Source organism: Rhipicephalus microplus, chromosome 2 (assembly GCF_043290135.1).
Source record: "Rhipicephalus microplus isolate Deutch F79 chromosome 2, USDA_Rmic, whole genome shotgun sequence".
Taxonomy (NCBI): Eukaryota; Metazoa; Arthropoda; class Arachnida; order Ixodida; family Ixodidae; genus Rhipicephalus; species Rhipicephalus microplus.
Window position 1 is genome coordinate 286,249,429 of NC_134701.1, and position 15,546 is coordinate 286,264,974.

At 46.8% G+C, this 15,546-nt stretch overlaps 1 protein-coding gene across 5 annotated transcripts in view; it reads left to right on the forward strand.

The window, feature by feature from the left end:
* Nucleotides 1-15,546, forward strand: part of LOC119177364 (uncharacterized) — a 515,905-nt gene that overhangs the window by 71,154 nt on the left and 429,205 nt on the right. For all 5 annotated transcript variants that reach the window (XM_075882186.1, XM_075882185.1, XM_075882188.1 and 2 more), the window contains exon 2: nt 6,155-6,202. The gene's annotated coding sequence lies outside the window, so the exon portion shown is untranslated. The remainder of the gene's footprint in view (nt 1-6,154; nt 6,203-15,546) is intronic.

Genomic DNA, 15,546 nt, shown 5'->3' on the forward strand with positions numbered 1-15,546 from the left:
CCACAAAAAACCGCGACAAGCGTCTCGGTGAAAAAAAAAGGAAGCTCAAATCCGCTTACTACGAGCGGAACCGGCCAACTGTGGCTATAAACCCAGCCCGGTTCAACTTTCTTGCGTGTCTCTTTAAGAAACCGTTTCTCTAGACGTGCTTGTTATTCCTCCATCATGCGCCATCCAGCGCTTGAAGAGGTACGACGGCCTCGTCGTTGGGTGCGTGCGACGCGCGAGGATTAGCCTCAAGAACCGAATGAGGGTCGGGTCCTGCTGTGAGCGCCGTAGTATAGGCGCGCTGCTGCTCTCGACTCGAGCGCGATGTTCCGCTTCGCGCGACCTGTCACAACAAGGCTCTTGCATCTTAGCCGCCCAGCGGGCCGCCAGTCACTTCCTTAATCGACTTCCTGGATTACCGAGGCAAGAAAGCCGAAACGACCGCCTCGCCCATGCGGCCGCTTTGTTGCTTGTTTCTCGACGGCTGCCACGTCTAGCGGCAACATTCGAGTGGCCGCGAGGTGTTCCCCCTGCCAACAAGCGAGGACTTAGCGCTGAGCAGCTTGTTCGTTGCAAAATATCGAGCTGCGCTCAGTCATCCACGAAGAGCGGCGGCGGTTCATTGAAAAATGGAGTAGCCGAGATGCCCTATTTATAAGCTCTCGACAACAATGAAGTTACGAATGAACAAAGCAGAAGTAGGGGTGTATTCGTGATCACTATACAAACTTGATAAGACGAACGCATTTAATTTTGACCTTGTATGAACAACCTGTTGCTGAGGAAATGTATGAGTGGTTATTTCGTTAGTAAAAAAAAAAAAAGCAACGTTAACAGAAACACTGCCGTTTTCTTCGCAAAGGCGTTCGTCCGTAAAAGTTTTTCCGCCTAAAACTGACCACCTTCGCTAATACGTCCGACATCGCCAATGGCTAGCGCTTTCTCTTACAAACTATTCCAGCGTGAAAGCTTTCTAATACTTCTAGCACTTAACTTTTATTTTAGTCGGATACTTGTTTGTTCACGTTTTCCGAATAGTGAGGACCTCAGATGAATACAAGCGAAAACTTCAGCCAGTCGTGCGAGCATTTATGTATTCGCGAGAATGATGTCAAGTTATATCAACGGGGCTTCGTATTTGCGAAACGAGAAAAATGGCTTCTGATTATTTCTACTGCTCGCTAGAGTACACAAAATGGGAACCAACGTACTATTTGTCAAGGTGATACTCATCAAAAGAGCTTGCCCGAAATTTCCAGAGCCCTCCACTACGGCGTCTCTCATAATCAAATGGTGGTTTGGTGGCGTTAAACCCCACAAATCAATCAAATCAATCAATCATCGACGTCTTGCCGGAAATGGCGCTTACCCGCCTCAGCTTACGCGCCTCGGCTTCACCCGATACTTCAGTCACGCTTTTTCCGCTTTGTGGTCCCCAGATCCGCAAACATGTCTTAATTTTGATATCAGTCACGGTGAAGATAATTGAAGAAATATTCGCCTAAGAATGAGCAGTTTTGCTTTCATTTATCAATCAGTGTCAATCGGCACAGCCAGGGCCGTAAAGATTGTTGCGAGCACTTTAGAGGTCTGGACAGTTGTATTGCTGCTGTCGTGGTCTCATTTATGGCCGGCGTAAGGCTAGTAAAACTATCTGTAGCATACTCATCTCGTGCTCGCGCCCAGCAGGTGTTCTTCCTCTGGTTCTTTGAGTGGATTGATGATATGATGTGTGGAGCACATTGAGTGTACGTTTTATCGTATACTGTCGCGGCTTGGCATAGCGCCGGCAATACCACATGTTAAAGTACGAAATAAAGGACGAAAGTGAGGTAAAGGGAGAGAAAGAAAAGAAACAGAAAAAATTATAAATAAAAACAGAAAAACATCTGGAAAAGAGAAAAACAGATAGAGAGACTGAAAGACAAAGCGGAAGAGAAAGAAAGAAGGCTGAAAAGTTCCGCACTTAATGTTTTTTTTTTTAATACGAGTCATTACGCATTAAAGCGCCGCATACAGCATCCTTGCTCTGCGTGGCTGCTTCTGTTTCGCATCGATGTTAAGAAAACAAAAATGTTTTTGCTCTTTGAATATACGTGGTGTAACACGAACAAATAAAGTAAGGTGTGCTTTTTTGTTCATTCATGCGGGACACGTGGGAATAGGGGCTCGTGTTACTCGCATATTGAAGAATCAGCTTCGCCGCAAGGGCGAAACAATGAATGCGACAGCAAACAAAAAGGGAGGGGGAGGGTAGAGAATATCACAGGAATATCGCCAAGCAGCTCGATACTAGCAGCTTCCCTCTCAAGCACAAAGGAGGACGCTCCAAAAGGACGCGCAGGCATTCACCGGACAAGTGTGAGCTAACAAATATCATATAGTTGTTGCACCGTTATCTTTCAGCAACGCGCTGCAAGTGTCGACAGCGCAGAACCTGATGCTCCTTGACATTTCTTTTTTTTTTTTTAAGTGTAGCGCGCGGAATGACACCCCTGCGTATCCTGCCACGTGGTTGATCGATTGATATGTGGTGTTTAACGTCCCGAAAAAACCGTATGATTATGAGGGACGCCGTAGTGGAGGGCTCCGGAAATTTCGACAACCCGGGGTTCTTTAACGTGCGCCCAAATCTGAGCACACGGGCCTACACTAGTTTCGTCTCCATCGAAAATGCAGCCACCGCAGCCGGGATTCGATCCCGCGACCTGCGAATCAGCAGCCGAGTACCCTAGCCACTAGACCACCGCCGTGGGGCTGCCACGTGGTGGCGTCTAATGCAAATGTTCGCGGTCTTCGTTTTTTAGTCGTCATCACGAGTATATAGATACAAAAAGGGGTCCCTTTTTTGTGCCCGTCTCAAGAGCAGTTTTAAAATTAAAATAAAAAATGTCGGAGCAATGCGTGGAAGTAAACACGCTCAAGCTCCTCCGAGATCTGAATACTGCCAGCGTCGAGCGTGTATCTATACACTTAGTTTGCCGCAATTATGCCGGCACATGCATGACGTGGGGCTGAGTATTTTTCTATTTTGTTATTAAATTGCGTGTGGCTGAATAGTTAATGCAGCGTGCTCGGGAGCGCGTAGTCGGTGATTTGATTCCCCGATCCGGTGCCGAGGATTATTTTTTCATCTCATTAATTTTTATGCCTTTTTTTGTGTATACATACATATCGTGGAGGATGACGCTGACGGCGACGGTGAAAATCAACCAATAGTGTCCGTATAACTGCTGGCGCAATGAAAAACAGTGAGGGGTCGATGACTTACCGCATACAGTACAGAGATGGCCCCAGCTATAGTGCATGCCTCGCCTCTTGTAGTGCTCGGCTTGTTCGCTCATTGTGTACTTAAATTAATATGCCCCGGCGTTAACGCTCTGCTTCTGTCGGGCGACACGTCTCTGGGGGTTGTCGTACGAAGGCAACAATAGTCTGCAGTTGAACTTTTCATTGTGTGCCAAAATTATTAAAAATTGGGCCAGTCGGTTGACTTGCATGCAAGAAAACAAACTTGTAATGAAAGCCAAAAAACCCGACACTTTTTCTTGTTTAACTTCCGCGTCCGACAAAACTTTCGCCGCCGAATGTTTTCTTGTGCTTGTTTGTGTGTAACCGTCACTCAGTGAGATAACTTAGTTGGGCAGTGCGCTCGTTTTGTTCGTCGTCCTCGTGACTTGTGCTGTTTACCATCATTCGTCGTTAGCATTGCATAGGAACTGTATTCCGCAAGATGTGACATGAGAGCTTGCTCACGTGCCATTCTTTATTGGCAAGCTCGTGAAAACAACGTTAATAATAATTATCGTGATTTAACGTCCCAAAACGAGTAGGATAGGCATTGTAGTGAAGAGCTCTGAAAGTTTCGACCACCTGGGACTCCTTAATGGGCACCTAAATCTAAGCACGCGGGCCTTAAGCATTTCCTCATTCATCGAAAGGGCAGCCGTCGAGGCCCGGATTTGATCTTGCAACTTCCGAGTCGGAATTCGAGCATCTTAACTACTACACCACCGTGGCGGGTAAAAACAATAGTCCGCGGCAAAAAACGAAAGCTATGTCACATAATTACTATTTTTACTTGAAATAGTCATTTACGTTAGGTTCTGGTGATTCTTTGTTGGGATGTTAACCGTGCAAAGCATTTTATATCTTTAAATCCTAAATTAACAATGATACGGTAGACGCATACGCACGAAAACGGTTGTATTGGCGCGTAGAAGTGCTAGCCTGTCGTCATGGGGTACCATGGTTCGCTAATTGGTATTGATTTACGTTTCAAGGTAGCAAGCTGACCGTGATGAAATAAATCGCAATTGAAAGCTAACGCTTTGTCCTTCGTCTCACGAGGTTTCTCCTTGGTTCCATGTTTCACCGATTCTCCTTCATGCAGTTGCTACTGCGTACCCAAGCATTTACTGCGCATCCACTAAGTACCCATAGCTTCCCAAGTGAACCCACATCGTTCCGCCATATCCGGATTCTGCGGACAAAATGATAGGTTCACAAGTGCGGTGCTTCCGTGTGGTGCGCTTGCGTTCGGCAGTCACCCGCATTTTGCAACGCTATATGTGCACTTATACTGCCTCGTCGAGAATGTTTACGTTCCATTGCGGGACTCCCCGTTGATTGCAGCCCTGCCGGACAGTGATAGAGCCATGCCTTTGTGCGTGCATGAGGTCCACGGCTGAAATCAGTCAAGAGCTCCGTCAACACAGTGTACATTTGCGGATCGGTCGCGCGTAACAAAGCAGGACGTCTCGTATAGACGTTGCGGATCACGACAGCGTTGACCACTGGCGAGGTCTCTACCCGTAGCGCGGAGAGGGACTGTATTTGTTCGCGGTTTTATTGGCGCAATTGCGGCGCAGTGTGTGGGTTTAATCGACGCACTTATAACGCTGAAAAGTTTGCGAATGAAACGTTGGCGGAGTTTTCGCACATTTTTTCAGCTCGTATTTCAACGCTAATGTAAACTTGATCTGGTATGCTCGTTTTTTTCTGCTGTATTGTCAGCGTATCGTATTTTTTTTATTCAATAACAATTCTTCGAATCTTCTGAATGTCTTTCTTAAAGGCGGGTGCGTGTTGTCGACCTTCATTTGTTTAGGAAAAGTTAACGATTTAGAGTGATGTACTATGGGAGAGGATAAAGCCGCTCTGTGGGCGTCACACTCGATGAGGCCCTGTTGACAAAAAAAAAATTATACGGGCTAACGTCTGTAACGCTCATGGTGAATTCACCCAGCAGAAAGCAACGTCGCCTGGATGATGACCCGTTGGGTTTATCTTATACAATTTCAGCTCTCTCGGCACGCTTGTCTCTCCTCATATAGTGCTGCTGCTCGTACTGGTAGAGTTGCAGTTTGACGGCCCTAAGTAAGCCCCACACGTGTGTTGTTTTGAGTCATCTATACTTAAATGTCGCATTGTGCGGATTCTTAAACCGCTTTAATCTCTACCTCGCCAGCCCCATCGCCGAGCTATCTTATATGAATAGTGCTTCCTTCTATGAAGGAAAGAAGTGAAAATTCAAGGGCCCTTTTTCTTTGTTAGACACAGTAATAGCGAGAAGTAATTCACAATGAAGGCAATGAATGCACAGGGGATGTTATCAGTAGTAATTGTGATGTCAGTGGAAAGAAAGCGAAGTGAATGAAAAGATAATTTGCCGCTAGCAGGTACGGAACCTGCGCTCTTTCGATAAAGTGTCTACTGTTCTACCTACGAAGCCTAAGTGGCGGCCTTCTCTACGTCCGCTTTATAAGGTGTATATGTGCATTTTTAAACGTGAGTGTGAATCGGTGCTGCCAGAAGCCCTTACGGCTTTTTTGTGCCGTTTGTGAAGTTTGTGCAGTCCCTGGCGCTTTTAACACTTGTATTCGTTCGTATATGTATATAACTCAGATATTCTAAAGAATCAAGCTACACATACCAAGCTAGTGCTCACCTGCTATCCGTATTTGACCTTATTGCAGTACTCTGTGTCTCTGTATGAGGTTTCAATTTTACCGCGTGTAAAGACTGCCCTGTTTAGCTGTCATTCTGACGCCCACGGTGGCCCGTAGGGCCGGTATCTGCCATATCTGCGCCAATATCCATCGTCCTGCACTTTTTTTGCTTTGTGTAACTTGTTACCCCCCCCCCCTTTTTTTTTGTATTTCAGTCATCAATTGACCAATGCCTGTAAAGCGTACAGCAAGGATCATCCAAGGTCAGTATTATTTTTTTTACTTGTGCCGTATGCGTTCATCACTTTCATTGCGTTGAGAGATAAAAGAAAATTGTAAGACCAAAGCCGGTGAAAATAAAGTATAAGAAGACTTCTATCGTATAGCCAGGAATCCGACAGCCACGATCTTGTCCGTCATGCGCGCTGATCACTTAGCCACACCAACACTGTAGAGCCTATACTTCTGCCACTATAAAATTGTTGGTCACGAAGTGTCGTCATAATATTGCTATTCTTGTCCCGCGCTTGTTCTGCGATTGTCACACGCCTATAAGACATATCTATTTCAATGCTCTATGTGCTTCTACGCGGGATGGTTCGCGGATACAAAGAAAAGAAAAAGAAAAAGGTCAGCTGTACAAGAAAGACACAGTATGGCGAACTCGTGGGGTGCTCTGATAACGAGAAAAACAAATTGTTGTAGCCTAAAATAAACGACAGTTCTTCGAAGAGCTCTGAAATATCCGCATTGTCTTTCCATTTACATCCCGCGGGACTCGTCAAGTGCTGCGCTGAACTGAAAAACAACAAAGACAAACTTAAAAAGGAAGAAATAAAGGGGGAAAATGACTAATAACGAAAGATGTCGCGTCATCTCCGTACAATCTCGAGGAGGGGGAGCACTTAAGAACAAAGCTGGAGAGCGCGCGCCGGGTCTTCGCTTCAGCGCGCATTTTCTTAGAGCGATGCGGCAGCATTAAAAGCGGAGAAGAGGGGAGGGGGGGGGGGGCGGGAATGTAGTGCTTTTCCGCCGAGACTTCATAACCGCGCGGTTTATGCAAATGAGCGCGCGTCTCTTGAGAAGCGCCGAGACAGAGCACAGCGCCCCCCCTTTTCCGCCTGGAGGTGGACGACGCAAACAAACCGCCCGCGGAGCTTCAGCCACTCCACCCTTTTCGTCGGCTCGTCCGCGGCCACTCGGACGGTGTGCAGCGCAAGTAAGCGGAGGTCAGTGTTTAGAGTCACCCGCCGAGATGGTCCCACAGCTCCTCTGCGATGCGGCCGCCGGATTTCGCTTAATTCCCGTCGCGAACAGCTTATGTCGTCTCGTTCTGGTCTCGCAGATTCTCGGCTACTTCAGGAATGCCGCCTCAGCAGCGGCTGCTGCTTACAGGCGCGCACTCAGCGTGAAATAATGTTTACATTTCCCCGCGGTGTAGGACAGGGCCGCATTTATTGATGCGTCGTGGTTGGAACAGTCTAGCCGTCGCGCAAATAACGGGCCGCTTATGTAGCACCGGTGCAGAGCGCCGAAGAGAAAGTGGAATTAGCGCTCTGAAAAAAATGGTGTACTTACGTTTATGAAATGAATGAATGAAATCGTTTGAAGTCTTGGAACGCCGGCACAGAGCAATCAATCTCGATTATGCCTTCACAACGTCGCTTTTATGAAATTGCAGCTGATGTTCCCTGCGGTTATCAATGTCTTAGCGTCTCTGGCTCCCTAGTTCAAGAAAAGTTATCATAGATATAAGGGAGGAAGAGAGACCTGTTTTTTTATTGATTGTTATCCTAATCACTAAAGACCCACTTGATCGTTTGTTGTGTGTAAGGCTATGGCAGGTTTACTATTTTTTTTGTAGTTTCTGTTGTAAAGTTTAACGTTCGTTGACGCGTTAAGTACACTGCAGATACGCTGCAATATTGGTACTTTCAAAATTACAGAGCCTAGGAACAAACTTACTGGCTTTCTTCGTTTCTTGATTGATTGATTTGTGGGGTTCAACTTCCCAAAACAACCATATGATTATGAGAGACGCCGTAGCAACTGGAGGGCTCCGGAAATTTCGACCACCTGGGGTTCATTAGCGTGCACCCAAATCTGAGCACACGGGCCTACAACATTTCTGCCTCCATCGTAAATGCAGCTGCCGCAGCTGGGATTCGATCCCGCGACCTGCGGGTCAGCAGCCGAGTACCTTAGCCACTAGACCACCGCGGCGGGGCTTTCTTCGTTTCTTCATGATGATGCAGTAAGGTGAAGAAAAATACGATCTAGCAGACGACTGCCGTGCTCTAGTATCAGGCCTTTTAATTAGCGTTAGCGGCATATCTGAGTGCTGACTGCAACGCACTCCGGTGACTTGATAAACTGAACAGAAAAATTAAGACTATAGTAGTAGGCAAAAAGAAAAAAGAATTGAGGCAAGTGTGGTGTAAACTATATATCACGCGTGCATGTCACTTCAGCTGAAATAGGACGCCATTAATCGTTTAATGACAAGTGTTATACCTGCATGTAAAGCTAGAGTATGTAGCCCCGCCGCGGTGGTCTAGTGGCTAAGGTACTCGGCTGCTGACCCGCAGGTCGCGGGTTCAAATCCCGGCTGCGGCGGCTGCATTTCCGATGGAGGCGGAAATGTCGAGGCCTGTGTGCTCAGATTTGGGTGCACGTTAAAGAACCCCAGGTGGTCAAAATTTCCGGAGCCCTCCACTACGGCGTCTCTCATAATCATATGGTGGTTTTGGGACGTTAAACCCCACAAATCAATCAAAGCTAGAGTATGTAACTCTTCACCGTTCACGTCTTCTCAAATTACGCGTGCTTTTAGTGAAATGAACAGCCCATATATATTTGTTCTTGCGCTGGTAGTTAGCAGAAAAATAAATGAGGAGCAAACGTGGGCATAGTACGTTTGCATGCATGCAGTGCACGCATTGCTGATATGTGATAGCGCAAAATGTTTTCCTCGGGTTCCCATGATTAAAAAAAAAATCAAAGATGGCATGCTTTTCGTCCTTTCTCTTCGTGTGCGAACGAATGACGCCTGAAAAACAATTGTTAATATAAAAGAGAACGTTATTTCTCACTAGCGCATTTTTGTGTATGAGATATGACAAAATCAACGCTGAGTTCTCGTATCACGGGTTCATTGGCCTCTCTTAACATTCCTTTTTGAAAAAAAAAAACGGAGAAAAAGTGAGACCATTTTCATTTATGCAACTCAAGCACCGATTTGTTTATGTGCTCGGAACGATGCAGCTTTGCCGCAGTCTAGTTCTAAGTGCATGCTGTCGTGTGCTTAGAGTGTTATTTGCATGGCTCTTCCCGCTATGTCCTAAGTTTACCGACCTCTAGATCTGTGGGAACATGCACATCTGCGGTTCTCTAAAAGCATTGCTCAGTATACACACCATGTTTCACGCTGGCCGTGCGCATGTTCGCCCTCGTCGGTTTGTTTCGTGTTCATTCGTGTGCGCGTGCGCATTTCGTTGGGCGCAGTTTTAATCGCTACACCGCGTACCAACATCCCGAGTACTCCTGTTCCACTCTTTCGAGAGCGAGGAAGCCAGACAACAGAGGCAGGGTGGTTAACCATACCATAGATATACGTTGGCCTCTTCTCCCCGGCGCATGGTCATGCTTCTATAGTCGAGAGCCTTTTAATGTCTTTTACGAATTTGCGTGCATTAACGAGCTGTGCTCTCAAACATTCGGCTTGCGGGGTTGACTTATCAGACAGCCCAAACACACGCTACGCTATGGTTAACCACGTATAAACGCAGACGCTTCCCGACTGTCCGCTAACCATAAACAGTCGCGAATGTGTACGCTGAATAAACTTCGAATAATTGATAAAGCATTCTTTCGAAGCCTTACTCTTATTTCATTTGTATGCAGTTTTCATCACTACATGCAATAAAATGTCGTTAATTTGAACTCGAAGGGGTCTGTAGAGTTGTTCGAATTAGGGAGCGTGCAGCCCTAGAATTAACGGACATCTCGTGTGCACACAGCGTGGACAAAACCTTTCTTCGAAAAAAAGTCCACCTCATTCCCAGAAATTGGGGACATCTGGACGTGGCGCCATCTATCGGCGACAGGAACGGCGGCCTGCCATAATTGAATGGGATATAGGTGAGAAAAATCATACCTCTTGAATAAAGCTAGGTATCGAAAACGACTCCCGGTTTTATGTAGAAGGGATCACCTCCTACATTTTGGTCAAATCGCAGTATCGCACTACTGAAGCGTGGGACTTCCCAGGACAATTGAACACCATCCATAGAAATACATGCATTGGATCCCAGTGTTAAATATTAAACACTACAGGAGCGGTCACGCGGTTTGTAATGCGATACTGTAATTTTACCAGGCTGTTGAAATATACCTCAGATGTATAAAACGAGAGTCGTTTTTGATAGATGGTTTTTTTTTTCGTCATATAAGATTTTTTTCGCCTATTTCCCGTTCAGTTATGGCAAGCCACTGCTGCGACCGACGAGAGGTGTCATCATTTTCACTGGTATAGCGCACCACGACTAGGACACACACAAAGGAGAGATGCACACACACTTGTGTGTGCTTCTCCAGAAATTTTGACCACCTGGGGTTCTTTAACATGCACCCAAATCTGAGCACACGGGCCTACGACATTTCCTCGTCCATCGTAAATGCAGCCGCCGCAGCTGGGATTTGAACCTGTGACCTGCGGGTCAGCAGCCGAGTACCTTAGCCACTAGACCACCGTGGCAAGGCAAAACTGATATATTTGGAGCCTCGTTCAAGTATTCTAATGGCAACAATGACGGTCATTGTTGTCATTACAAACGTTGAACGTTCCTCGATGTTATCGTTTTGGTGGTTATAGCTTTTTCGGCACAGGTTTTCTTCTGGTCTGTATATTAACTCTATGACTTCTCAAACTACGGGTCGTTGAGTGGAACGCATAACGCATATATTGATTCTCGTATTTACGCCATCGTGACTCAGCAAACAATTGTGTGTGTGTGTGTGTGTGTGCGCGTGCGTGTGTGTGTGTGTGTGTGTGTGTGTGTGTGTGTGCGCGCGTGTGTGTGTGTGTGTGTGTGTGTGTGTGTGTGTGTGTGTGTGTGTGTGTGTCACACTGCAGTGTGACTGTGACGCACGCACGTTCGCACTGCTATGGCAGTGCCGAACTGCGACTGCCAGAGCGAGTCAGCGACAAAGCGCTGTATGGCCGACCAAGGATGTTGGCACAGCGACTTTTGTGCGGAGCATGCAGTGTGTCATCGCAGCTGTGAGCGCGCATTCCTCTGACGTAAGCGTATCGGCGCCCGTGTGCACGTGGTCGTTTGACGTTGATGTTGAAAGCCGATACCAACATCACCGAACTTTGCCCACGACACCTGCGCGTCTACCTCGGCAAGAAACGGCCTATTCTTGCATCGCTGCCGCATATCGCGTTACGAGCTCTGCGCGAGTTGTGCTTTTGTTGTCGCCTATACGCGAGCTGACGCGCGTAGCTGGCGTTTGCATAATCTTGCCTATTGCTGTAGCAGCGCGCAATGTCGAGTGGGACTATTTCTGGCTGTCGCCTACCGGCTGCCTTTGTTTTTATCTCTATTTGAATATGTGATGCGCCATGAAGGCAGTTTTATGGCCGCTGGATATAAAATAAAAAGTGTTGTTTTTTATGCAGCGGCCGTGTTAGTTTTCAGGGCAGCGTTAAAAAAAAAAAATCGGCAGATCCCACGTATCTTATCTGGGAATCGATGTTATGCGAAGCATGCGGACGGATAGTGACTAGGTTAGACGGATAGTGACTAGGTTAGACTAGGTTAGAGGATAGTGACTAGGTTAGACGGATAGTGACGCGGACGGATAGTGACTAGGAATTTTTTTTTTCATTGGGCGAGACGTTACGATGTAGCGTTCAAAATATGTACAAATCATCGCACATGCATGCGATAAACAGCCGCATATGTATCATTTAACTAGTTGTTAACAGTTGCGTAACGTTGCCAACAGCAACATGAATATTAGCAACGCAAGAAACGGTAAGCTGATATGACGTGCTGGTGCAAGTGAAGATGGACACTTCTACATAAATTAACTTCAGCGGATGGCGCGCTAACTACATCTGACACTGACATGAAGTGACGGCTGTATAGTACATTTGTAATTTTTATAAAATTGCCAGTACTGCAACCAGAACTGACGTTTCATGGACATTAGGGCCTATTTTAAATGTATACATAGTTCTCAGAGCTGGCATGGCTCTGATAGAATACTTGATTGCCACGCAGAATGCTGGGGTTTGATTCCTGCTGGAACCGTGACATTTATTCCCAGTATCCATCGGGTCAACGCTGACTGAGCCAGCTTTTTCTCAACGCTCATGGGTTAAAATAACCGTTCTCGTCGTTCCTGGGTAAATATAAACTGTCAATCACCTGTGACAGATACTCGCTTGCCTGTGACACATACCCGCCCGCGGATATTTGCCACACGTCTGGTGGAAAGGGTTTGACAACGTACGCAACGGGATCGCTATATAATTCATGTCATGACCAACGAGTCATATTCTTCAAACCATCTTACCCCCCCCCCCCACACTCATTTTGGTTTACCCCATGTGAGGGGGAGATCACGATAAAACCCAGCTGGCTAGCTGGCTTGCTGGCTGCGTGCATGCTTGCTGAAAGTGTCTGCAGTGCGCACAAAAATGCTTCGCATTTAATATTCAAGCCATAAAGACACGTGTATACAGTAGAAGATTGTTAAAGCAGCCGTATTTACAGCTGGAAAACATGACGCTGCGCATCCATCGCGGCATTGTAAAAAATAATAGAAAGTATACATATATTGAGGTACTATGGATTAATTTTGACTCGCCGGGTTTTTTCTAGGTGCAATCAAATCACACTAGTGCCTTTTTTTTACATAGTGCGGAGCACCTTGGGCCTGGCTTATCGTCCATACATCTCACATGGCGTGATCACGCTCTTCGTAAAGCGCTCAATACAGCCCATAGCAAGGCTAGCAATGCTCAAATTGAGTTTGAAATGAACGAACAAGGTCTAACACAATGATGTTAGCTGAGATGGCGAATACGTAATCGCATTAATCAATTTAGGATCACTAAAACGTTCGGAAAAGGTGGAGCTGCCTTCGGCGTGGTGCATTAGAAGGCGTCACCCCTTTGATGAGCGAGAAAATGGCCATGCCTGTGCGTCAGCGCTGCATCGCTACACGGCTGCACCTGATGTAGAAAGCAGCCTGATGGAACTCGCTGCGCGCGACGCCCATCTTGAATGCCGTAACAAGCAGGAAGAGAGCGATACGCAGACAAAGTGCAGGAAAAAGTAGTGCACATGTGGCACTCGCATGCAGATAGCGAATCATCCCAATAACATCTTGCTCGTACTGGGTAAACCCCACATGCTTACATCAAACACTGGCGTCATCGCCGTTTCAGCAAACGGAGCCGTGGGAACTCTAGGAAGGAGAATCGCTGGGTTCCCGTGCTACGCACTTCCTCAGGCTTCACTATTGAAGCTGAAATACCTTTTTTTTTTTTTTTCGTGTTGCCCCTTGCGAAATACGGAATCATCTCATCAGCGCGACGCCTCCATGGCGGGTATCAAGTATTATTCATCTCAGCACTGATTGGAACATTACGTCACGCTCATCACCTTGAGCTCTTTATGGGAAAACGAGAGAGAAAAGAAAGAGGGGGGGGGGTTTCATTGCATGCCATAATTAGTTGTTCCCAGGGCTCAGTGGTGGTCCGAGAAAGCGCCAGGTGGGTGGACCATCGTGTTTTTTTTTTTTTTTCAGTTGCCAAGTATACTGTACAAGATGAGGTAATATCTATTTTCAGTATGCAACACTGCTTTCGAGAGTGGGCTTTGCGATGTTCGCGAACTCTATACACAGGAGGCGTTTCACGCTTATTCAAACAAGAAAAGAAGGCTCACGATACATGCATGGCTCTCGGACATTTCGATTGGGTCACGCTCGATTTCATGGTCCTCGCGCTGGGAAAGGGAAGGCGAAGGTCAGCTTCCCTAAGCGCACAAAACGCACGCACTGTGATGGCCACCTATAGAGGCTGCCGCGGTGGGCCGGCTCTGTCGGCATTCGTGTAGCAGAGCACTCGAGACGGCCAGGGTTTGAGTGGAACGGCCGATCCGGGGCCTTCTCCACTTGGCCCCACTTGAGGCGCGGCCACCGCGCCGTTTACATCCCCCTTCTTCACTCACTCGGTGGAAGCCGGCCGCGTGGGCGAGCTGTCTCCGGGCGGTTCCGGATGCGGCTCGCTTGACAATTGGACGCAGCATCTGACCGAAGTGATGCTGTGCTGTGCCGGATGGCGAGTATCGATTGGAAAAGTAATGACAGGTTTCATCGGTTGCTATTAGTCGTATATATAGAATAAACAGAGAGAGAGAGAGAGAGAGAGAATGGTTAAACTAGAGAAAAACCGATTGCCCAGTGCTCAAGCATGCGTAGGTACCATTTTCATGCATTATTGAGGAAAATGTATATATCGCTTGTCTGTGTCGCAATAAATATTATTTGCAAGCATCGTACAGTGTGTTGTTTTCTGGTTCACGCCTTCTTGCGCTTACCGGTTTCAAAAACAAACAAGAGAACAAGCAGCACTTTGGGAGAAGCCCGCAAAGTTCACGAAAAGAAAACATCTTCATCTGCTCGTTTGTAACACGAACCTGCAAGCGAGTGGACACGGATTTCTGAGAAATGAAGTTCCTCAGTTGACAGAAATTTCGCTATGGAGCCGGACTCGCAGGTCTTTATTTTGTCTTAAACTTTTAAGCAATGAGGAAGACGAGAGAAAGGGCAGAGATTGCACAAGACGAGTGCTGACTAATGAGTGACTATTTTATTCGGACAAAAACGCACACACAGGAGGTGTGCGCCCTCTGCGGGTTAGTATAAAATTAAAGAAGTTTAGTGGCTCTGTCACGTTTTGTCAAGAATACCACTGCTGGATTGTGATGAAGCGTTTCCAGAGAACACAAAGTTGTGTCTGTAGGCCTTGTACTATTTAATTATGTATAAATAATGTGGGTTGCAGTGTGTGTGTGTGTGTGTGTGTGTGTGTGTGTGTGTGTGTGTGTGTGTGTGTGTGTGTGTGTGTGTGTGTGTGTGTGTGTTGATGATTTGATTGATTTGTGGGGTTTAACGTCCCAAAACCACCATTTGATTATGAGAGACGCTGTAGTGGAGGGCTCCGGAAATTTTGACCACCTGGGGTGGGTGTGTGTGTGTGTGTGTGTGTGTGTGTGTGTGTGTTGCGGGTGTGAGAGATATAAAAATTGCCTTGGCGTCAAGTACACATTGTATAGTTTTGCTCATAACTGCCTTTCGGCAGAGCTAGGGACACAAGCACACTTCACTGGCCTACCACATACGACAGTATAATAGATGTGGTTACGGAAAGTTAGTTCGCTTTGTGCCGAGCATGCTGACGCTGTAGTTAGTTTTGTGTCTCTCTTTCATAAGCTCTGAACAGCCAGATGTACGCATTGCGTGGGTTTTCTCGTGACGTCTCCTTCGGTCAGCATTAGCAGTGCTGCAGTCAACTTCATCGAGAAAG